This window comes from Metopolophium dirhodum, chromosome 5, assembly GCF_019925205.1.
Source record: "Metopolophium dirhodum isolate CAU chromosome 5, ASM1992520v1, whole genome shotgun sequence".
Classification (NCBI taxonomy): Eukaryota; Metazoa; Arthropoda; class Insecta; order Hemiptera; family Aphididae; genus Metopolophium; species Metopolophium dirhodum.
The window spans coordinates 515191-540743 of record NC_083564.1 but is presented as its reverse complement, the minus strand read 5'-3'; the positions used below and the strand labels follow the sequence as shown (position 1 = coordinate 540743).

Below are 25553 nucleotides of genomic sequence, written 5' to 3'. Positions count from 1 at the left end.
TATTTTTAGAAGGCACTGCTCTCATATTTTATGAAAATATTATGGATGCCGTTGAAAACATTAATTGGTCCGATCTAAAAAAAAAATTTATACTAGAATTTGAACCCATTTCCCAAAATCATATGCTTCGAATAATGCTTGAAAAACGCAAACAGAAACCTGATGAACAAAGTGTGTCTTACATTAATGAAGTATAGTCATTGTGTAAGCGAATTGACAAAGATATGTCACAAGGAGAAATGGTACGAAGTATAATGAAAGGCTTAAAACCCACAATATTGAGATGTATAGGAATATTAGGAAATGAAACACTTAATGAACTTAAAAAAAACGTTCGCAAATATGAACTTATAGAGTTTATGACAGCAGATAGTATAGATAAAAACCCATATGAAATTGAAACAGAGATAATTGAAAATAAAATCCAGCAAATAAATACAAACTACAAACTAAAAACCAACGAAAATAGTAAATTACGAGAGGAAATAGAAAATTTAAAAGAAACTATAGGTCAGTTAAAATTATCTCAGATAAACAATGATAACAATTATCAAAACAATTTTACTAAATACGACCCAATTTTTAGATATAACGAAAATAACAGTAATTATAACAATAATAATAATAATTCAGCACACACAATACAATGCTCGATATGCTCGAAGAATAACCACACTGAATATGAATGTTACTTTAAAAACAAACTTAATATAATATGTCAATTATGCAATAAATTTGGACATTCCGCGATCACTTGTCGTTCAAGTACAACTAACAAAAAGTTAGAGATATAATATATAAGCAACTTGCACATAGTTTAGTTATTAATACAGAAAACATTGTTATTTATAATGTAGTTCTAATAACAAATACAATAAAGTAGAACATTTTACCTACATATTATGTTACGTGAAACTGGTAGTTAGTACAATAATAATGCAAACTGATAAAAATACTTATGATTGATTTTGAAAGAATCCATGAGAATATTATAATATGCGGTTACGCGCATGCCACATTGTATTCTAGGAACTTCCCACTCTACTGAATTGTACAGACGGCTTGGACTGGGATGAGTACATGGAAAAGAGTAACATGATGATTAACTCTCGATAATATTAGTAAAAACGACGTCGATGTCCATTACTCATTAGTCATTATTTCAATGATTACCATTGCTAAAATTACGCGAACGTAATATTGATAATGATCTCGGTCGTCCAAACACTGGCCGGCCATACGACTACCACCGCCCGACCAATCACGTCTCAATAACCCTGCGGGTAGTTGTTGTTTACCAAGAAAATATTACTATTTTTAAAATTATTTAAAATGTGATTTATTAATAGAACCGTCCAATATTATTTTGTATTTTTATTTTATTATAATATTATATTTTTCATACTTATTAAACAATATTGGATCTCGTATCGTATATTGTTGCTCGTTTTAGTTAATACGTTGGATCTCATTTCGTATTAAGAGTTACGTTGTAGTATCGTACCCACATGACGTGTTGTTTCCACATACTAAATTGCTAACTTATAACGAAGCTAATTTGTACGTTGATTCAGTGGCTCCGAAGTGTAATGTTGACAGTAGATACTTATTTGTGGAAGGTGTTAGCAATAATTCAAAAATATCGAATATACAATTATTTAATAATAAACATGTAGTGGTAGGTACACGCTATACACAAAATAAATTATACAGGAAATCCATGTTTTCGAAAACAGTTCCAAGTGGTCAACTATGGTCAAGTTACTCACTTTTACGTTACCTATACATACAACATAAATAAGAACATTACGAGTTCTGCTGACCACGGTAGTATAAACTTTGTGTATTAATATGTAAGAAGATTGTATTACAATTCGTTAAGAGATCTGTTTAAATATAATAATTATCATTTTAAGTCTCACACACACAAGGAAGCTAAAGTATTCTGCGAGATCCACATTATAGAAATTGATTTATTTTTAAAATCGCTACACCGAACGTTACAAGATCCGTTGATCACAGTAGCATAAACCTTGTGTATTGTATTATTATGTTTGAAGATTGTATTACAATTCGTTAAGAGATCTGTTTCTATATAATAATTATCATATTAAAAGTCTCACAAAAACAAGGTATCTAAAGTACTCTGCGAGATCCACATATTTATTTTTAAAATCACTATACACCAAAATATAAAATATATATAAGAACGTTACGAGATCTGTTGACCACAGTAGCCAGTAGGTATAGTATAGTAAGATTGTGTTTTATTTTAACAATTCGTTAAGAGAACTGTTTAAATATGATAATTATCATATTAAAAGTCTCACCATACATAAGGTAGCTAATGTACTCTGTGAGATTGACATTATATTAATTGATTTATTTTTAAAATCACCGTACACCAAATACCAAAATATTAATAAGAACGTTACGAGATCCGTAGGAGTATAAATGCATAATACACTTTACGTATTACATTCAATTTTATAAAAATGTTGTGTTAGATTTCGTTACGAGATCGATTTAAATATAATTATAATATAAAAAAATTTAACTAGTCCGTATTACTCTAGATCCACAGCCGCGGACCCATGCAGTACCCTAAGTAGACACCCCCCCCCCATCTAAAAAATCTTCTATGGCAGATGTCATGGATAAATTAGGCGATCGATGCCACTTTTGATATCCATCTCAACCTTAGATAGTTTCAAGTATACAGATACATGTGTTGACTACGAGGACATCTTACTACAACTGGCAGAGTGGAAATGAACAGGAAGTGATATGTATTATAATATTAATGTATATCATACGGCCGATTTGAGTATTTCGAGGGCATGATGTCATGATGAAAATCCAGACTGTATTATACTATTGTTAGTATGTACTTCATATTATCATAAACTATCCAAAATATTGTACATAATATTTATTGTAAAAATTGTAAAATAGACAACTCTCACGTGGTTTAAAAATTATTAAACATTTGCATGGCTCCAGTTGTGCGTTCTCGAGTCTACTACGAAGCCGATGTAAATGATGTGTTAGTTTAAACGATATTGTAACAATATGGTTTTGAATCGATTATATTAGATCCGGATTAATTAATGCGACGTTGCCGATACCTAGATCTCGGAGATGGCATAAATATCCACACACACACACACACACACACACACAGGCCCTTAAGATCCTCAAGCCTTTTATATATAGATTTATAATATTATCATAACTGTTGTAGAATCATTATATTCTTGCGTGTTAAATATTATGTCGCCCGATAATTGTTGATCATTAGCACAATAACAACTATCAGTACTTTGCCATTCTTATAAAATATCGGTAAGGGGGACGGAGTGGCCGAGCGGACTACGGCGTCGGTTGCGACGCACACCGACGCTGGTTCAAACCTCGGTTCATGGGCGGCATTTTTCTTCGGGCAAGTCACGGTGTCCGGAGATAAGTGCCGCCATCCCCCATCCGGGCATGGCAGATACCCACGGGTGCCCACTAAAAAATCTGCCAGAACTCCACACACGTGTTACACCTACAGTTCCCTCCCCTACAAACAAAAACAAACAGCTAATGGCCATAGTTGCCGGGCTACACGATCAATAAAAAAAAAATAAAAAAATATCGGTAAGACTACGACCGGAAACACCAAAACAAAATAGTGTACCTGAATTGCCTATCTATATCGCCGTGGTACTAAAAACAATAATTTTACAGTCGAAATGAAAAAATATGTTAATAACAGGCATCAGAGCACAGTTTCAACTTCGTGGTATTTATGCTATAACCTATCCATACCATCCATGCGTTGTACAGATACCTACTATGAAATAATGATATCATCGCACAAGCAACACACTTACGGCTCGGGGGTCGAAACGACCATATTTATTTACTGTGCAGGTAAAATAATATAATATTATGGATATAGAGTAATAGAAGATGGTAATTTACTGAATACTTTCAAGCCTTCGCAAATATTTTTTAATTACAACGAAATAACTAAAACTGTCCTCATTTATTTGAATAATATCCAATTTTGTAAGAAATTGAAGTAATATTTTTAAAAATACAAATTAAATATTAGTACACTTCTGCTTACAAATGTGTATTTAAAAAACTAATAGAAAATGTAATATTATTTTTGCAACAAGTACCAATATGACGTTACAAAATGTGGTTTTATATTTTCAAATTGGAAATTTTTGTGATTGTCGCGTAGCATAGATTTATATTTCGAGACAAGCAGCACAGTCACTTTGCCTCTTCCGTGATCAGAGTGGGAAATTCAATTTAAAATAAAAATATATTTTGTTACTTAAAGCAAGAAATAAAAAAAAATTCACTGACCATCTATAAAAAATTCAACTTTTATGCAATTATATAGAAATATGCAATTTGTAGTCATTTTACTCAAATATGCAAAATTTTTCAAAATAATAATTTAATCATAAAATCATAAAATCTATTTAAACTAAAAAACGTCAACATTTCGAATCAAAATAATTCTTGGTGAATTGTAGAAAAATGTTAATTTGCATCAAAATTCGGTCAGAAATGTCAGCATTTACGAATATATCAAACTTTGAGTAAAATTAAAAATATTTACCTAGTATATTTAGTAATTATAAAATATACAATTATTATGTATTTTAATGCAAATATGCAAAAATATGCAAATAAAAAAGTTAATAGCAGAATCTACGTATTCGTACGTATACGTCAAGATATTTAATCTGAATTATTATAAGTTAAATGTAGAAGAATATGCATTTACATAAAATTACGAGCCTTATATGATAATATCATAGTTTGTGACCATAGCTGTTACTTGTTTTTATTGCAATTTGCAGAAACATAAACATTTTAAATGTATATACAATTTTATCGTTTGACATAACAATATATACCTTGATTATTTACTACAATCGTATTGTTAATAGTTTAACATACGCAAAGTATGAGTAACTGTAAGTTAATTTTATTTTAGTAGTTTCATAAGGTAATACATAAAATGATACAACGAAAAAACATTCATCATTTCCAATGTATCATGTCCAAATTTAAATTGGTCAACAGACGTGTATACTCCTACAACGTTAATTTAAATCATAACACATAATTTGACTAATGTATTTTCTTAACACTTAATATTTGAAATTGTACGGTTTATATATTATAGTACAATGTACTTTATTTAATTGGGAATTAAACGACTGTGAATATGAACTAAAAATAAAATATTTATAATATTATAGGTACCTTAATGTTAAATAAAACACATTTATCAATCTATACTAATATTACAAAGAGGAAAGAGTTGATTGTTTGTATTGAACAGGCTCCGAAACTACTGAACCGATTTAAATGAAATTTGGTACATAGCTAGTTTGGACACTGAGAAAAAACGTAGGATACTTTTTAATACTAAAAAAGGCTGTAAGGGGCTATACTGGTTCGAATTGAAAAATTATTTTTTTGTTGGATAGTCCATTCATCGAGGAAGGCTATAGGCTATATAACATCACGTTACGATCAATTAATAGAAGTGCTCAAACAGGGATTTTGAGATTTACAATGGAAATATTTGTTTATAATTGGTTGCTATTGGTTATAGGAGAAATAATTAATAGAAATAGTATTTATTTATTATTGGTTGCTATTGATTAATCGGGCAGATCAGGTACAAGCATGCATCAAATCGAATTTTCACACATTGCCAACCAGGGTGGCTGAGTTGCACTTACTGCAGTGAGTTACACCAAAAAGGAGTTGAACAATCACAATTTGTTTAAGAGTTGTCATTTTTTACGGGCCACAAAGTGCAATGTTTGTGTGCAGATCTCTGGAAAGAAGATAGGCTAATTTAAAAAGGGTTAAATTTGGTTTTTTTATTTATCGGAATTTAGTACGGTTAGGTTAGGTTAGGATTATGTATTAACTGATTACATTAATACACCGTATTATATCAAAATAAACTTGGTATAACTTTGATACTTTAGAGTTAAACCATACACTTACGTACCAACCGCACTGGGCCCGCGATTTACCGCAGGTAGATTGCCTACCTGATAATATACTGCTGCGAATCAGAATTTTTATTCCAGGCAACAGAAAAGCCAAGATAAATTTTGAACACCGTACACCGAATATTAAATAACGAATTATTGAACAAAGTTTGAGTCATAGAGATGTTGGTACATTTAACGGGCAACGAAGTGCACAGGATCAGCTAGTTTATTATATAATTTTTTTTTTTTTTGTGGCTTGGCGTGGCGCGTTGGCTGCTACCAGTCGCGGAATGCGACTGGAAGTAAGTGGCGGCCACAGCTACTAGCTCCCGGATGGGTGACCACCCGGGTTCATAGTAGTTGAAAACCTTGTCACACATACACGTGTTTGCTACCTACCGTAACAACCGTTAAAAAAACAATCGTAAAATCAACCTACTGTACCAACCTTACCCCTACCACAGTTCATAACCCCTACAACAGCTAATGGCCATAGTCGCCGGGCTTAAATTCAATAAAAAAAAAAAAAGTTTTTTACTGAAGTAAAAATACAACCTTTTTAATAATAGATAAATTAATTTGTATTGTAGATTTTCTATATTTATAATAATATGTTCAATAGAATAATATCAAAAAAAAAAATAGATATAAGTACATTGTATTCAGTTTTAAATTTAATTATGTACCTATATTAAAATATACAATTAAGTATTAGATTAAGAACAATTTAGTACAAATACACACAACAGTAAATTGGTTTAATGTATAGGTCTGCTGCGTGGCGTGATGTATTATATTATGTAATATTTCTACAGTTAAAAATAATGTTATCTACCTTATCTACCGTGACAACACGTATCTGTTTTTATGAATTTCTTTTATTATTTAAAATAATGAAGGTTAATTACATATTATGACCTTATATATATAATCTATTCAATAACGTTTAAATAAATATATTCATACATAATTACAATATAATATAAATGTTTATTTTGTGTGAAATAATAAAAATGTAATAATAGTTAGTATTATAATATAAGTAATAAGAACCAATTTTATTTATAAGACGTTTCTTTCATGAAGTAACGTCTTTGGTCACTGGGCTGCTTGATGGAAGGGGAGGGGGTTTCCATCAAGCTGTTAATTCCTGTATACTTGTACCCTCCTCCCCCATAAATCACCTATTGCATACATTACAGATTGTTTATACATATTTATTGCTTGTTAGTTCTACATTTTAATAAAAAAAAAATTTGTTTCTTCAGAATTTTATATCATTATAATTATTATGATTATGATTACCCATTATAAACACCGGCGTAAAATGTTTCAAAATTATTTTTAAAGTTCAATTCATCAACACCAAAATATAGCATATTACATGTACAGGATACAGTTATTGTATGTTGTCTGCATCATTGTTAGAGCTCTAATTTAAATAATCTAAAATTGTACCTAAATATTATATGCATAAAAAAAAAAATAAAAAATAAGCACTTATTATTAGGGATTATTAGATTCTGAGCGGAGCGAGGAAGCTAGTGGTTTTACAATGGTGTTTATTTTTTTTTATATCCTGTATACAAAATTCCTACCAGAAGAAGTGCTTCGATTTAAACATATAGTACCTTATCTTTTAGCAAACTGGATCAAGATGGTACTTTAGAGTGGTCATTTTAGAGGTCATTTGAGAAGTCATTTGATTTTCTCAATAGTTATTTAATGCCATGGGAAAAACTACTGACAAATTACGAAAAACCACTTAAAATGGGATTTTAATTTCTAACGATTTGGTTATCACTGTAGCAACGAATAAAAAATTATAATATAATATTAATTCTACTTAAAGGCTATGATAAATAATAAAAATTTAAAAAATCCAGACTGATAACCCGTCTCCGCTCAGAATCGTTTTTCTTATACAATCATATTATATCATTGAATTCAAGTTTAATACAATCCATTAAAAATTGTCTCACTTGAAATCTACTGTACAGCAGAGTGACATCCACTTACCCGCTTTTTTTTTTATTGCATTTGTATATTTTTACACTGGACATTTTTAAGGTTGGCTATTTTAAATTTAGGTACATACACATTTAAATTAATAAAAAATATTGGAACAACTCGGTACTCTTTACGTCTAAGGTAATTGCACAATACAATATTACCGTTTTATTAATTGAGAGTGACAAAAACTATAATTGTCAAAATTGTAATGGTTCACATATGGCAGAAACTGTTCTGATTTTCAGAATATATTCTATTCTGCGTATCTAACACTATTAGTGAGTACTAAAAAAAATGGAATAAATGTATGCAAATAGTGTTCAATAGTGTTATTACTATTACGTTAAATTCTATATTGTTTTTTCGTTTGTGATATCTGTTCCGATTGTTACAATATAATAAAATGTGATATTACATAATATTGTGGGGGATATTGAAAATCTCTCATCTATGAAAAGACCGGTTTAATATTAGTTACTCCTCAGTCCTCGTTATTATGATTATTATTATTTCATCTGTGTTAATTATTATCCTTTTAAAATTTTACACGCGTAAAATCAAAAACTTTCTTTTATTGGTTTTGAGCAAAGCGTGCGTTGTCTGATTTGTATATTTTGTTTATAACCAGTGCTCAATACAAACACTATGCAATAAAAATATAAATATATTTATAAAATTGTACCATAATTTTCTGATTGAATAGAGCCAGCAATGCATATTTTGATCGGTCTCCACATTTCCAAAAACCAAAAATGGGCGCTGAAAAAGTAACCATGGACATCGTCGTCGTCGTCGGACAAGTCCAATCTGCCAAGGCCATCAAATCGTTCGTCAAAACCACCCCAGCAACCAGCCAATTGATGGTAATTAGTAATTACATAAGCTGAATCCATTGACTTTCCAATATCGTTAGATAATTTTATTGCTTTTCAAATTGTTATGATAATATTTCTTAATATTTATTCAAACTAATATTATATAAGTTCATATGGTATTTACCATTTCGGTAATTATTTTATTTTGTACCGTCGGTTTATATATAATATATGCCTATATACTATATGTAATTTGTACGTTTAACCGTTTATTATGCATACTACATAACACTATTAGTATTTATAATCAATAGTATAACGTATTTGATTGATTGTTTCATGACTGCGTAAGCTTATAATTTTTAGATATTTAAATCAATTAAGAAATGTATTAATCTTATTATATTCATAAATAATACTATTCTTCGATTTAGATGTTTTATGAACGTTAGTCGTGCCATTACTATTCATATGCGTTTAACAAAACCAAATTAAATATAAAATTAAAAGTGACGTCAATGAAGAAAACATACCTATTATATCTCAGCGTGAGACTAAATAAAAGACTAAATAAAATTAATTATTCGTACGTAAATATAATATTGTATCTAAAATATTTTTATAAGCCACGTACAGTGGATGTAGGTCACGACGCGATAAATAATGTTTTTGTTCATAATATAGTAAAAATTGATTTTTAATAATTAAATATCCCCCCAGAGACGTTTAAAACGCTCCTGGCCTAGAGACCTTCTAATTTAATCTGTCGGGTGGCACTACTGAGTGCCCTCCCCTATCTGTTATTCTCGACATGTAAATACCTTTATCTAAATTACTTATTGTACCAAATTGTATAGATTGTAATTATATTTTAAATAAAAAAAAAAAAAAAAAAAATAATTAAATATAATGTAGTTCTTATGTAAATTATTGAATTAACTCGTTTATCTGCAAACGTTATTTTACGATCATACGCACAATGTTATATATCATAATATTATATTATTGTATTAATTTATTATGTTTTGTATTGTTTCAGAACTGTTAATAATTCATCAAGTCTCCATAAATCTCAAATTCAAAAATGCCATAGTCCAAAAATTCAAGCAGCACGTCATATGTATAATGATAATATATTATTATTTATTGTGTGTTGACATCGTAAAATGAATCTACTTTTCTGTCGCTCTAAATGTTTGTTTTTCACTAACTCTAAAAATGTAACCTTTTGACTACCGATATCGTTCCAGTTAAGACTAGAGAATATTTATAAAACAATTTATAGAATGGTGCATAATATATAATAATTTATATTAATTGTGTCATTACAAATTGATAAAACATAGACTCGTTGAAAGGTTAAAGTTGTTTATTGTAAATATTCTTCAGAAAATTGACTAAGTCCAAAATGACAAAATCGTTTTACTGTCTCTCGCGAAGGTGCTCGTATGTACGATGGTAAATCACGTCCGAATCCAGGCCGTTTCAGGTCTGGTTATATAAGACCCCATATTATCATACCGTCCCCCTGGTCCATGGACTTATCCGCTGTGCATACCGAAATGCAGAATGCCATTATCTGTATCCTGCACGCCTGGTCGGGTAAAGAGCCATATCGCCGTTTCCCTATATTTCAATATACACGAAATACCAATTAATATGTACTTGCTTATATAATCTTTTATATTATCCGTTACAGTATAGCAACAAAGAGAACCAATGATACCACAGTAAACGTATACTTGTTATAACGCATATAAACTTGAAGACGAATAATTTCGATTAGTATAATGTAATTAAAACAACTAGGTATAAGCGAGTATGTTTTAATAAATAGTAGATAACACTTACCAATATTGCACTTAACCACGATAGTTTTTTTGATGTAATTGATTTTTAACAATGTTTATTGATATTTAAAACCGGATTTTGTAATTAATTTCAAGCCCTGGAACATATAAAGTAATTATTTTTGGTGGACTTTCTTCTAAATAAATCTATATTTTTAGAGTTTAATAAATATTTTAGGATATGTTTTCAAAATGTAATAGTAACATACAAGATTTGACATCGTCCAACGTACGATATCAGTTACACGAATCACCTTCAAGAGCTGTGGTCACGCCACCACGCCTGCGTGCTCCACACTATAGACGAAAGCCGCCACTGTATAAAAGGACGTACTGATGCTTCATTCCGGCATAACGCAATTTTTGTGCAAACATAATCTTCTGTGAGTACCTATATAGCTGACGGAAAATAAAATTTCTTTGATCTTTACATTATTTTAAATTATTCGTGTTTTCAATTTTTTTTTATTTATTTTGTTTTGTCTACTTGCAGTTTTCACTTTACTCCTCAAAAAACCAACCAAAAACCAAAATGGGCGCAGAAAAAGTAACCATGAACATCGTTGTCGTTGGACAAGTCCAATCTGCCAAGGCCATCAAATCGGTCGCCAAAGCCACCCTAGCCACCAGCCAATTGATGGTGAGTTAACAATTCTGTGATTTTTTTAATTTCAAATAATAGTGGCGATCGTATTTTTTTCCAATTCGTATTGTTATTTCGTTACAATTTTATTTGATTTTTGTGTACATGCGTACACTACTACATTGGTATGTTTATTTGATTTTTGACTAGGTATATAAATTAACAGTATTACAATGAGTGATATGGAGTACATCATTAAAATATATACAGTTTATTGATGGCGAGTGCATAATTATTATATTTTGGTTCCATTTTAAAAAATTATTTCATTATTTTGTATCAAACATAATTTTGTACTGTACTAATTATTAAATGCTCAATCTAGTATTTGTCACATTTTTGACAAGTTAGATAAGTCTATTAAATAATACATTTAATTGTTTTTTGTTTGTAGGTATTATAAAAAAAATTATTTATTATTTTTAATTTTGTGTTGGAATAAAGTTTGTAAAAAACACATGCTTGTAGAATATCTATACTTACCATAAAATGTTTACTATTGGTAATCATAACTTTTGAAAATATTTTTTTGGTGAAACAACTCGAAAAGAACGAATAAAACTTTAATAAAAAACAATAATATTGTCAGATTACCATATTTTGGCATTTACAATATATTTCATTTCTATTTATTTAAGACACATAGTAGGTACTATTTTTTACTTCAAATGTTTATGTTTTTCTTGCATTCAAGTCATAATAATAAACATTAACTTTAATAATTCAATTATACATCTGCAAACTTAATTTAATTTATAAAAAATCGAAATTATATTATAATAGAATATAAAAAAATAATGTTATAAACGTATATCTACGAATGTTCAATATTACTGATGGCTATATTTTCGAATTATATTGTATACATGTATAATATGATCAATAATATAGAGAAAAATCAATAATGACAATAATATAACCATACTATATATTACTATGTACATTAGAATCAATTATTTTATTTAACCGAGTTTTATTAATTTTGTATTATTATAGTATAATAGATATCGTATAAATCGACTATTATTTATTTTGTTTCAGAACTGTTAATTCATGAAGTCCACATCAACCTCAAACTAAAAAATGCCATAGCCCAAACAGTACATGATTTTATAATTTGTTCTTAATTGTAATAATGTGTATTGACATTGCAAAATAAATCAGTCACTTCCGTCAAACAACTCTTTGTTATTATTTATTTGTACCATTGTGTGTTCAGAACATCATTCATTGTTCTTAATTTTATAAATACATAATATAATAGTGCGCAGTAGTTGTATAAATACTTATAATTGTACTATTTGTAGTCATATTTCAATGTATTCTCATAACAAAATGGGCAGTGGCCCAAAGTACAAAATAATATTATATTTATTTATATATAAAAAAATATAAACTCTAAGATAAACGTTATTTATTAACAACAATAAACTAAGAAATAGACAGGTCACATTTTGTATAAATGTATTTATTTATTTATACGTATGACTTTACAATGAGGGGTAGCACTAAAATATTTCCTCATTAGATGATAGGTTAAATTAAATTATTGTTATTATTATTATAACTAATAGGGATCGAAATTTCTAAAAAAAAAAAATGTTTTTTTTCCTAAAAAATTGAAAAAGTAATGTTAAGTGGAAACAATCCAATAAATAATGATGGTTAATAATCAACAATCATAATACATAATATGTTAATATACCTACAGTCACTTAAAGTCTGTAGCGGATGCATTTTGCGGATCCTATACTTCATTTAGATATAAATAATTATATTTGTTATTATTAACTATTATATATGTATTTACTATGTAGTTAGTAATACTATTTACTTTTTACCTACTTACTAAATTTAAAAAGCGGGTAAGTATGTCGCGCTCTGTTGTACAAGTAGGTTTAAAGTGGGTCATTGTAATAGATAGAGTAAAAATTGAAATTCAATGATATAATATTATCATTGTAAACGAAAAACGATTCTGAGCGGAGACTGTTTGTCAGCCAATGTTATTTTATATTAAATTGATATTGTTATTATCAATACGGTAGCCGGTTAGTTCAATTAATATTATTTGAATATTATTACATTTAAAATAAATTTGTATATAGTACCTACTTGAGAAGTTTCAAGTACCCACGAACAATATTTGTATATTACAACAAAATAACTAAAATCGTTATTCTTGGTTATTTAATATGTAATTTCGTCCAAATTTTAACTTAAAATAACTATAAAAACAAACGGAGTTGCAATATGATTGCAATATGATATATGAACTACTTTTGTGGAACCTTGTTTTAAATGTTTAATCCTCAGCTATAAAAGTTGAACATTTTATAAATTGTTAACTACTAAATAATTTTAAATTTTAAATTTGATAAATTTCGTCAACAGAAGAACTTTAAATAATTATACAAAAACATGTCTATGCATTTTTAATATTTTCTAATTACTGTTGTAACAGTAATTAGAAAGTTACTGTTATCAGGAGCTTTGTATTACGTTTTCAAGCTTTTTGACCCAACAAATACAATTTTATTAACATCTATAAAAAAAAACCAAACAAATTGTAAATGTCCGTTAACAGCTCAAAACTAGTAAACAAATTTTGAAAATTGTATCGCTATACTCAGAATCTAAAATATTAAAACTTTCAAATACTTACTAGTAGCCAGTATTAATGGTTAATAGTTTAAATTTTTAATACAATGATAATATATACATATGCCGAATTAACAATTAATGTGAAACGAAAATGAGAAGTTTCTTAATCTATTTTTTTTAACTGGGTTTTTTTTACACTTACTTAGATTATTGTAATGTCGAAGCGTAAAAGCGATTTTTACCAAAAAATACTATTTTTAAAATTTTCCGACAATTTCATTTTTTTTTTCGGAAGTGATTTATCTTAATATTCTCCGATTTTTCCATACTTTCAAAAGCTCTGGGGAAAAGACGGGATTTTCCGACATTTTCCGATTTTTTCGGCGTTTTGATCCTAAATAACTAATCCTTAATAACTAATATAGATAAACATTTTAAAGTGTAAACAAAGCAAAAAAGAACAAATATCATAAAAAGTATCATATTAAGTTAAGTTAAACTAAATTAGTTTAAATAGGTATCTACATCTAAAGAATCTAACCAGGCCACTCACTTAGGGGCCACATTGATGAAGTCCTCCAGATCATCATCGTAAATTATTGGCAATTCAGAATTCGATGTTGCTAAAATTATATTTGATAGTACCTATATTCAATATTATTCATTATTATATTGGATACGATATTTTTATACTACTGTCACATTTTATTAGTGTTTTAAATTTATAACAGCCATAATTCTTGTATAATATTGTGTTTTCAAACCTAGGTTTAATTTTGTATTAAATTACTTAATAAAATCATTATTTAATGAAATAGTTTTCACATAACAAGTTGACAACGTAATAAATTTCACTTGTAAACAATTCAATTTTCAAATTTTAACCTATAATGTTCAAAAATCCCTCAACAACAATACATTTAAGTAGAAATGTTTATTTCTTTATATAGCGCAATTTTTTTTTTACCAATTTTTAGTTGCTAAGGCAATTAGTTATTGCGAATTTTGTGCAACATTACAATACATTAAATTAACAAATTATAATAGTTTGACAACGTAATAAATAATATCAGATGTCAAAAAGTCAATACAAAAACAAATTAATTATTATAATTTGATCTCGAATTCTCAAAACTCGCTGAAAACAACACATTTATAGCCCACGTTAAAATATAAGTACATCGATAATTTAACTAATATACATATTATTGTGCTAAACAAATATCATAATACATTCCAAACTATATCATGTTAGCAAAATGTTATGTTTCGAAGAACAAATACTTATTTTTATTCTTAGAGCCCTTGCAAGGACGTGTCAGTTTTAAGGAGTTGTAATTAGGCAATTCTTTCATTACTTACTGCTCGTCTTTGGGTGTATAGTAATTTAATGAGAATCAGTGTGTGTATACTCCCCAACCGAGTGATCGTAAATTCCACCGATTTATTGGTAGGCAGTCGATTTTTAGGTTGGATTTATAACATGTAAATTCCACCGGTACTTTAAATTTTACCTGGAAAAAAAATGTAAATCCCAACGGTATGTATTTTTGACCTGAAAAACACGTAGACTTCGCAGATGGTATAATCCACAGTTAATCGCAAATCCAAATCAATACTCTTCGATATCAGTCCATTATTACTCGAATATTATATTTTAATAATTAAAAGTACTCGACAAGACGTTGGGTTCACTTATATGTCAATGACCGAATATGTAGGTACAACGAAAGATTAATTCTATCTGATCAGGTATTCTGATTTCGGCAACCAATAAAAGTTTAAGTCCTTAACATTAAAATGTCAACATTTTGATTGAACACAATTTGGTTAAATCTAAGATTACTATAAATTTGTCAATAAATCTATAAAACCTTTTTGAATGACTAATTATATTATTATAATAATCGACCTTTAATGATATTTAAATATAATATCGTATTAGACATTATCAATTATGTTATTACTGGTACTTGCTACACAAGATTCATGATCATATTAACATAATACAAATTTATAATATGTTTCTTAAATATGATGTGATATGAATAATATATGGTACATGGCACCACCTCGTGACTAAATAATCACGGATATGATAATAATGGACAATGGAAGAGATAAAAAAAGCACACCAAAAAATTATGTTCATCGGAAACGACTGATTTATTTTGCGGTGTCAATACTGATATAAATTACATATTATTGTACTGTTTGGGCTATGGCATTTTTGAGCTTTGCAATGTATGGATTACATGAATTAACAGTTCTGAAACAAAACAAAAATACGATGTAAATCAAAATGACAAAATGTATATTTTAATGATAAAAGTCATTTAACATGAATTGTATCATATAATAGAGTAAATATAATAGTACGAGAACATACAATACTATAATGTTGCTACATATGAAGAAGAATTATTCGTATTCAAACATTTCAAACAGCTATTATCATGTTTAAAGCGCAATAAAAATACTAATAAAGGCACTAATATTTAATTATCTGTATATTAAAATATGTTGTTTTTTTAATTAACATCACCACTGAATTACTAACTACAAGGTACCCGCTGTACCTAAGTAGTAGCATAATATTATTGTAGAGTATAAATGAGTTTAATTGTGTAATAATACTACAGTAAATCATCCTAATAAGAATAATTGATAGTCAAACTTCTATTACCTATTATGTCACGTTATCAAGTCAACAAAACGTTTAAATTTAAAATTAATATTGTTCACAATATTATTGTTGATTTAATATTTTTTGAATAAAATAATGTACGTTCAAAGTTTTTTGTAATAATTTAGAATCACGTACCTAATTCATAATATTAACCCGATTAGTTGTACCATTAAACATAAAATATATATTATAATATAATATTGGTTTTATGTTATCTTAAGTTGAATTGATTGATATTGAAACGAGATTTTCGTATGAAATATGTTTTTAAATAGTTAATTTAATTATTTTTTTTTTTCAACCATAATACAATGAAAAAAAAATAATAATAATAATCATGAAAATGTTTTTAGTCATTAAATTCATCAGATTAAAACTATAATTAAACTATACATAATATTATGTTTATAGTTGGTATAATTAATGTATTGTTGTGATTATATTTTCAAACATATTATGAATTCTGATTATAAAATCTTTCATAATAATTTGGATTTAAAAATTGAATAAAATCTAAAATGTCCAAACTCACCATCAGTTGGCTGGTGGCTGGTGTGGCCTTGGCGACGGTCTTGATGGCTTTGGCAGATTGGACTTGTCCAACGACAACGATGTTCATGGATACCTTTTCAGCGCCCATTTTTTGATTTTTTGGTTGGTTTTTGAGGATTAAAGTGAAAACTGCAAGTGGGAAAAAAATAATTATTAATTTGAAATAAAACTATTACCGTCCTTATTTGTACTCACCAAAGAATTAATCTGTAAAAAAATATGTGTTATGCCGGAATCAAGATCTGGGACGCATTTATATACACTACCGCCGAGTGGTTTAAAGTGGGGCGGTGGCGTGGCGTGATCATCATAATATTTATACAATTTTTTGTTTACAAATTATGATGTACAGATCAAACCATGAATATCATGCATAGCTTTCAAAATTCACAGAAACTGTCAAATTAAACATTTTTAATTTCAAATGTAGTTCCGCTATGGTGAATATTTATATAAATTATCATCAGGATTATTTCTCAAAGTAAATAATAAGCGAAATTCGTATATTGTAAACAACGCACGTACAAAATGAGATTAGTAAAACTTGTAAAAATAAGATTTTTAATTGTTTACGTTTTTACACGATATATTAATATAAATATATCTTTTATGTTCATTCACGTATTTGTAGACAATTAGCTATACCTATACGTACCTGCCAGGAATGATTATTGATCATATTATCTTTTCATTTAAATCGTTAAAAAAAAAAAAAATAACAATACCTAGGTACAATGTTAGCCAGAACCGTAATCCTATCCAATAACATTTTACGTATCTCAGGTTACTATAATAATATTAAACAAAAATACTTAAAACTATCCGATCTTAACAAATCTAAATTTGTGAGTACCTATTTACTATTAATTAGTGGTTTTCAAAAATCGATTTGAAATGGTCAGTGGAATACTATGAAATATAATATAATTTAATATTTTACTTGTTTATTATTATGCCTTACCAAATTGATTATTAATATAAACTTAATAATTTACAATTTAATTTGACTTGTTTTATTTTACTCGTTAAGTTTTGTATAGATCAATTTCGAACTTATTGCTAGGGCATTTGTGCGTGGAGTAAAATTATAATTTTTAATGTTGACGCATTGTAAATTATTAGAAATTAAAATATGGGTAAATGGGTACCACTCCGGTAGGTGCCTAAAGGGGTTACTGTAATGGATGTGTAAAATTTGAATTCAATGATATCAAATCAATGTATATGAATAACGACTATGAGCGATGACTGTCAGTAAATTTATATCACTAAGTATTTTTTATTCTATTATTGCTATTAAAGTAATTTGTTTTACTTTTAGCAATAACTTAAAGGTACAGTAGGTTGAATTAATTTTTGTCGAAAAAATTGCATTTGAAAATATCTTTGTGTGTATAAAAAAATATAATAATATACCGATTCACATTAAAAGTTTTAAGTACCAACAAATATTATTTATAAATTATACAACTAAATAACTAAAATTGTTATTCTTTTTTTAAAATATCTGATTTTGTCTAAATTTGAAATTAAAACGTCTATAAAAAAAATTGTGCTTATTTGTTTATGTTTTAGATATTTTAGTTACAATATAGACTAGGTACTTATCATAATTCTTGTTTTACATTTTAAAATTTTATCAATAAAATATAAACATTTAAATATTTTAATATTTTATACATTTTTTACTATAGAATAATTTACAAATGTTCGATTTTGATGAATTTAATACCTAATTAAATGCTCATAAAAATAACCTTATACATAAACTACCTTTAATAGTGTTTAACTGCTATTAAAAAACTTATGACGAAACTTGTATTACATTTTCAAGTCTTTTGTCTGAACAAAGAGTTATTTATCGACAGTAATTTATAAGAAAAACTTAAAAAGCAGGAAATTTCATATGGCTATAAACAGCTAAAAATTAGTCAAAATAATTTGGAAAATGTTCTGACGCATAGAAAATTATTATATAAATATATAGTGAAAGTTTTAAGGACGGTTATTAGTTTTCGAGTTACACCAAACAAATCATATCAATTTTGTCTAAAACTTTCTCGACGCTTGAAAACTATTGGGGATTATCAATTTTGACCATTTTAGTGTACCAAATAGATTCAATTTTCCACCTCTAGAAAAGTTACTGAAGTTGAAAATCGAAGCATTATTTTGACTACTTATCATGGATACAGACATAAAAAAACAAATACTAGTGTAAAATCAATACATCCATTGCTCCACTCAGAATCTAAAAACTATGTTCTTAATAATATAAAATATAAAATTATGGGTGGTGTTTAAAATAGGAAGTTCATATGAGCACAAATTATAATTTAAATAGTATAAATATCTAAGTTTTTGTAAAGTTGATGTTTAAATAGAAGCATTGATTTTAAATACTAGTATTTAATATAATGATTGATACAAGATACTTAAACTTAAACTTCATAAATAAATAATTGAATAAATTAATCAGAGAAAGAAAAAATGAGGTGAACATGGTTGGTAAATTACCCTGAATAAGTATTTCGAAAATTCAATAAAATAAATAAATGTTCAAAGAACAATAAACTGAGTAGTCATAGGACTTAAGTACAGTCATAATAATCGTAAAAATAGAAATTTATTCCATTACTAAAGTGATATAATACATTCATGTTTTGTAATGTGGCTTAATAAGTATTGATTGTTAGTGGACTCTTTTGTTAAGGAAACTATGCTTTAATAGTTCAAAAGATATTTCTATGATGCAAGTCAAATTCATATGTCTGCCGTAGATTTAACCAAAATTGGAAAATAAGAAAATCTCATAGGTAATGATCAATATTTATCAACCATTTAGTAGAATAACATAATTTAAATGGACGGTTTTGTGGTCTTTATAGTTATATATTTTGTTTCAATCAAACATTACTCCGTGGACGTGTTTAAAGTAAAACAGTAAAATGTATTATCACGACATCGTCCGACGTACCATATCAGCTACACGAATCACCGTTAAGAGTTCTAATCACACCATCACGCCACTCCACATTAAGCGAAAGTCGCCACTGTATAAAAGGACGTACTGATGCTTAGTTCCGACATAACGCAATTTTTGTGCAAATACAATCTTCAGTGAGTAATTTTACCCGACGGGGCTTAATATTTCTTTGACTTGATTTAATACGTCTTATTCATATTTTATATATATATATATTTTTTTTGTCTACTTGCAGTTTTCTATTTACTCCTCAAAAAACCAACCAAAAACCAAAAATGGGCGCTGAAAAAGTAACCATGAACATCGTCGTCGTCGGACAAGTCCAATCTGCCAAGGCCATCAAATCGGTTGCCAAAGCCACCCCAGCCACCAGCCAATTGATGGTGAGTTAATAATTCTTTGATTGTTTAAACATTTAGAATAATTATAGTGGGATGGCATTTTTTTTTCCGATTTGTGTTGTTATTAATTTGTTTTAATTTTATTTTATTGTACCTACGAAGACCGGTATATTTATTTCGTTTTGATGGATAAATTAAATAATTAATACAATTGATTTTTTTTTTTGCGTGCATCGTACAAATAAATTCAATTCATTGTTTTTATTACATGTATATTATTTTCAATAGGTACTTTATTGTTACTCTATTCGTCACATTTAATTAGGATCGGTGTTACATAAATAACTAACCTATGTATATAGATGGATAAATTAAATAATTTGCAATAATAATATTACATACAATTTAAACTATGCTTACTTAGTACTTATATCTTATTACAGGTTAATATATGGTACTAACTTTTGACTTAAAATGTTAAATTTGTTTGCGTATAAGAGATAATACGCTAAAACGGCTTTCTTAACTATGATTATTATTTTAATAATATTTTAAATAATTTTATATTTTTATGTAAATATTTTTAAAAATTGAAAAGAATTATTGTCACAGTTCAGATTGTTTTTTGATAATTTTTATATTATTTTATTTATAATAAATTCAAATCAAATTATTAAATATTTATTCATTTTATTTTTATATTTTATTAAAATCTGTTTATTGTTTAATTAATAACCAATATTAAATTATTTTAGAGTTCAACTATAACAAATTTTCATTTATTTTTATTTTTCAGTACAAAATGAAGTAGGCACCTACCTACTATACAGTTTTAATGATACTTAAATTATTTTTTTCTATTTGTACAATTAAATAAATTAAATTAAAATTATATGCCAAAGTTTAGGATAAATAGTTCTTAAAAACTATTTCTCAAAATTTAAAAGTATTTGAAATGTATTTCAAATACATTCTGAATCAATGTATTTTTTATCTGTATTTAAATATAATTTAAATAATTCTTTTTCAACACTGTAAAACTTCGTAAAGTTTAACGAATTTTGTAATCTTGTTAGAATTTATTATTTAATTCAACCAAGAAGCAAAATTATTTTTTAGTATATTGTATTAATCGACTATTTTTTGATTTGTTCCAGAACTGTTAATTCAAGTCCACATCAATCAACCTCAAAAATGCCATAGCCCAAACAGTACATAATTTTATAATTTATTTTTAATTATAATAATGTGTATTGACATTGCAAAATAAATCAGTCTCGTCCGTCAGTCAACTTGTTTATTATTTACTTGTTTCATTCTAAGTTCTCTTCATCGATTATGTGTCTCTGTTGCTATTTTAATAGAATCTCAAAAATATAATAGTGTGCAGGAATTCAAAATCTGTATACTAACTATAAATTTGGTACTTACACATTTCATAATTGTATCGTTTAACTACAATTATAGCACCTACCTAAGCTAAATTTAAGCATTTTCAACGCAATAATGGCTTTTATATGGCAATTTTTTTTAATTGTTTTTAGGACATTGGTTATAATAATTCAATAGTTATGGAGAAATAAAAATGTACATCTTTAATATTTACCTCTGCAGCATGTCTACCTATAAAAAAAACCATAATACTTTTTGTTAAAATGTAACCATGGAAACGAAAACCTTACGAAAAATCGTGTATTCAGTCCAAAAACAATTGTTGATACCGTTTTATTGCTACAGAGAATAATAAATATTTAAACAAAAGGTAGTAGGAGGCACATATCTATAATATAATAAAATATTTGCATGCTATTTGTATGCTTGCACGTATAATATTATACTATTATTATGGTGTAAAGATTCTTATGCTAATATTTGAACTTCCATATTTTTTTGCATATTTCTGAATAAATGCATATTTTATATTTATTAAAATTAGTAAAATTTAGTTCCAATTAAAGTTGTGATTTTTTTTAGCAATTAAGGTTTAATGCTTTTACCTGAACTAAGCTTATAAATTAATTAACCATCATCAAATCTACCTACTTAAAATAAATAATATAGTCAGGGCACAGATTTATTTCAACGATTTAGTTAATATATCGTAAGTAATATATAGCTTATCATAGTAAATATCAGATGTAAAAAAGTAAACACAAAAACATCTCAATTATTACATTTTGAACACTAATATTATTCTCAAAACTCTCTTATACTTGTATATATATTATAGACCAAATGTCTAATAATATTTTCTTACTTACAATCAAAAAATACATTCTAATCTAATAATAGGTAGGTATCAAGTTTAAATACCTCCACCTTAATTTTTTGTTTAAATTGACGCTTTAGAGTTCTTATGTGTTTATCAACAACAAAATGTTGTAAACGAGATAATAAATACTCAGCGAGCCCCAGAAATCTTTCTGATACCAAGACATATTAAAAAATAAATTGAATAATATAATATATTAATCATACAATACCGATTTATAATATACTATTATTAATTATTAAAATATTCCTCTTTTATATGCATATAAATATATATATGATGTTATTTCATCGAATTATTTTGCAAATGAAATGTTTTTCTTTTTACTATCAATAATAATTACCAATTATTAAACACATTTTCAAAAAAGTATAGTAGTACCTATACTCATTGTCAATAAATATGATTTAATATAATAAAATGTATTTAACACTTAATTATATAAGTAAAATCCTTGTACAAAATTGCAGGTTGTTTTTGTAATTTAAATTATTTTATTAAAATGCAGTTGCAATAATACAATTGTTTCGTTTAGTGTTCGTCCTTATTCTTTTCACACTAATTGTAATATTATAATATTTATTTGAAAAAAAAAACAAACTTAGGTTAATTGTATTATTAAAAACAGTTACTTATGTGAAATTACTAGGACATTGTATAGTGTAACTAGGTACCCATCATATTATGTTGAATGAATATTTTAATAAGTTCCAACCTAAATAGTAAATATATTATATCGTATGTTACCAATATTCCATTTTTCAAAGAAGAATAACACATTTAACCTCAAAATAAAACTCAAGCCAAAAAATAAATCTCAATTGAAAACAATGGTAAAAAAAAAAACAAAATAATTATTACAAGAATTGTAATGCTTTATACGCTAAATATTACGTTTTATTCCACTTGACTATTTTAGTTTTATTCGACACTTACTTACAATATCCAACAAAATGTTGATCGCAACATTGCATATTAATATAATGTTTTCATTAATTGTAGAATTAAGAGTTCATTGATAACGATTCGTTATTGTTGTTCTACTTATATATTGTTATTAATAACAACACTCAAGAATTGTTCACCAAGGTCAATGACCGAATACTTCGAAAAGTAAATTGTCTGATTACTCCGACTACCTACGGCCAACAATTAATAATGGTTGAAGTGCTTAATATAATAATGTCAAAATGTTGTCATACTTAAGTAAAATCCACAATGACTGCAAATGTATGTCAACAGCCTATAAATCCTTTTTAAATGACAATCATAGTATTATAATAATCTACATTTAATAGTATTTTATTATGATATCGGGTGATATTATCATGAATGTTATAACTGGTACTTGTTACACATAATATATTCATGATCATATTAACACGAACCAAAACTATAATAGGTATTTAAAATAAATCATATTATTCATGATACCACGTCGTGATTGAAAAACCACGGATCTGTGTTTTGGACAGTGAAACAGGTAAAAATAAAAAAAAAATACACAGTTATATTATATTCATCGGAAATAACTGATTTATTTGGCGGTGTCAATACTGATATATGAATTACATATTATTGTACTGTTTGGGCTATGGCATTGTTGAGTTTTGAGATTTATGGAACACACGAATTAGCAGTTCTGAAACAAAAATAAAAATAAATATAAAAATAGATCATACATTTAATTTGGATTCAGACATTTCAAACAACTATTATTATGTTTTATATTGCAATAGCAAAAAAACATGACTTGAAAAAAAAAATAACAAGTCAATTAAAATTAATATATAATATTACAAATAATTTATCATTAATAGTATATTTTGTTAACAAATAAAGTGCCAAAAATATGATATCATGATATTCATATAAAATTGATTCATTTTACCATTGAATATATAAAAACTTATGACATATTTAACCAATAGTCGTATGTTATCTAAAGTTAAATATTCAATGGTAAAATACAAAATTTCAGTATGAAAATTGTTATTAAAAGTGTATGTTATTCTTTTCATTTGAATTTAATAAGTATTAATATAAGAAAAATAATAATAATAATCTTGAAAACATTTTCAGACCTTAAATTCAAACTAAAAACTTTAAATGTTTAAAAAAAAAATTTTCGCGATTATATTTCCAAACATATGAATTAAAAATTAAAATTTACAAGATAATCTACCAAACTGCATTTTAAAGTTATGTAAAGAGTTCTGTACTTACCACCAGTTGGCTAGTTGCTGGTGTGGCCTTGGCGACGGTCTTGATGGCCTTGGCAGATTGGACTTGTCCGACGACAACGATGTTCATGGATACCTTTTCAGCGCCCATTTTTGTTTTGTTGGTTGGTTTTTGAGGGTTAGAGTGAAAACTGAAAGTATAGAAAAAAAAATGTTTTATCTATTTGAAACAAATAGAAATGTATTAGTCGTATTGTTTCGTACTCACCAAAGAATATATCTGCACAAAAAAATGTGTTATGCCGGAATCGAGATCTCGGGCATCTTTATATACACTCCCGCTGACTGATTAAGTGGAAGGGGAAGGGGTGATAGCGTGATCGATCATTGCAGTAATAGGTATTGCGATAACTGTTTATTTAAAAATAATGACGCACATATTATGTTATCAAAATTCACAGAATTTGTAGAATTGACATTTTGTAAACTTCAAAATATGTAGTCTACCCTGGTACGTAATATAAACTATACTATAAGAACTATATATCAAAAAAAAAAAAAATAATCGGATAATTAAAT

At 27.2% G+C, this 25553-nt stretch overlaps 4 long non-coding RNA genes across 4 annotated transcripts; 2 read left to right on the top strand and 2 right to left on the bottom strand.

The window, feature by feature from the left end:
• The first annotated feature begins 10933 nt into the window (after nucleotides 1–10933).
• On the top strand, nucleotides 10934–12528 carry LOC132945785 (uncharacterized). The gene is made up of 3 exons (XR_009664597.1): nucleotides 10934–11087; nucleotides 11198–11344; nucleotides 12389–12528. It is a non-coding gene; the product is annotated as an uncharacterized LOC132945785 (long non-coding RNA).
• A 3565-nt stretch (nucleotides 12529–16093) lies between these two features.
• LOC132945786 (uncharacterized) lies at nucleotides 16094–17462 on the bottom strand. The gene is made up of 3 exons (XR_009664598.1): nucleotides 17388–17462; nucleotides 17173–17321; nucleotides 16094–16220 (listed from the first exon to the last, which is right to left on the bottom strand). It is a non-coding gene; the product is annotated as an uncharacterized LOC132945786 (long non-coding RNA).
• A 2709-nt stretch (nucleotides 17463–20171) lies between these two features.
• LOC132945309 (uncharacterized) lies at nucleotides 20172–21806 on the top strand. The gene is made up of 3 exons (XR_009664538.1): nucleotides 20172–20312; nucleotides 20414–20561; nucleotides 21677–21806. It is a non-coding gene; the product is annotated as an uncharacterized LOC132945309 (long non-coding RNA).
• A 2493-nt stretch (nucleotides 21807–24299) lies between these two features.
• LOC132945870 (uncharacterized) lies at nucleotides 24300–25241 on the bottom strand. The gene is made up of 2 exons (XR_009664608.1): nucleotides 25018–25241; nucleotides 24300–24433 (listed from the first exon to the last, which is right to left on the bottom strand). It is a non-coding gene; the product is annotated as an uncharacterized LOC132945870 (long non-coding RNA).
• Nucleotides 25242–25553: the final 312 nt, after the last annotated feature.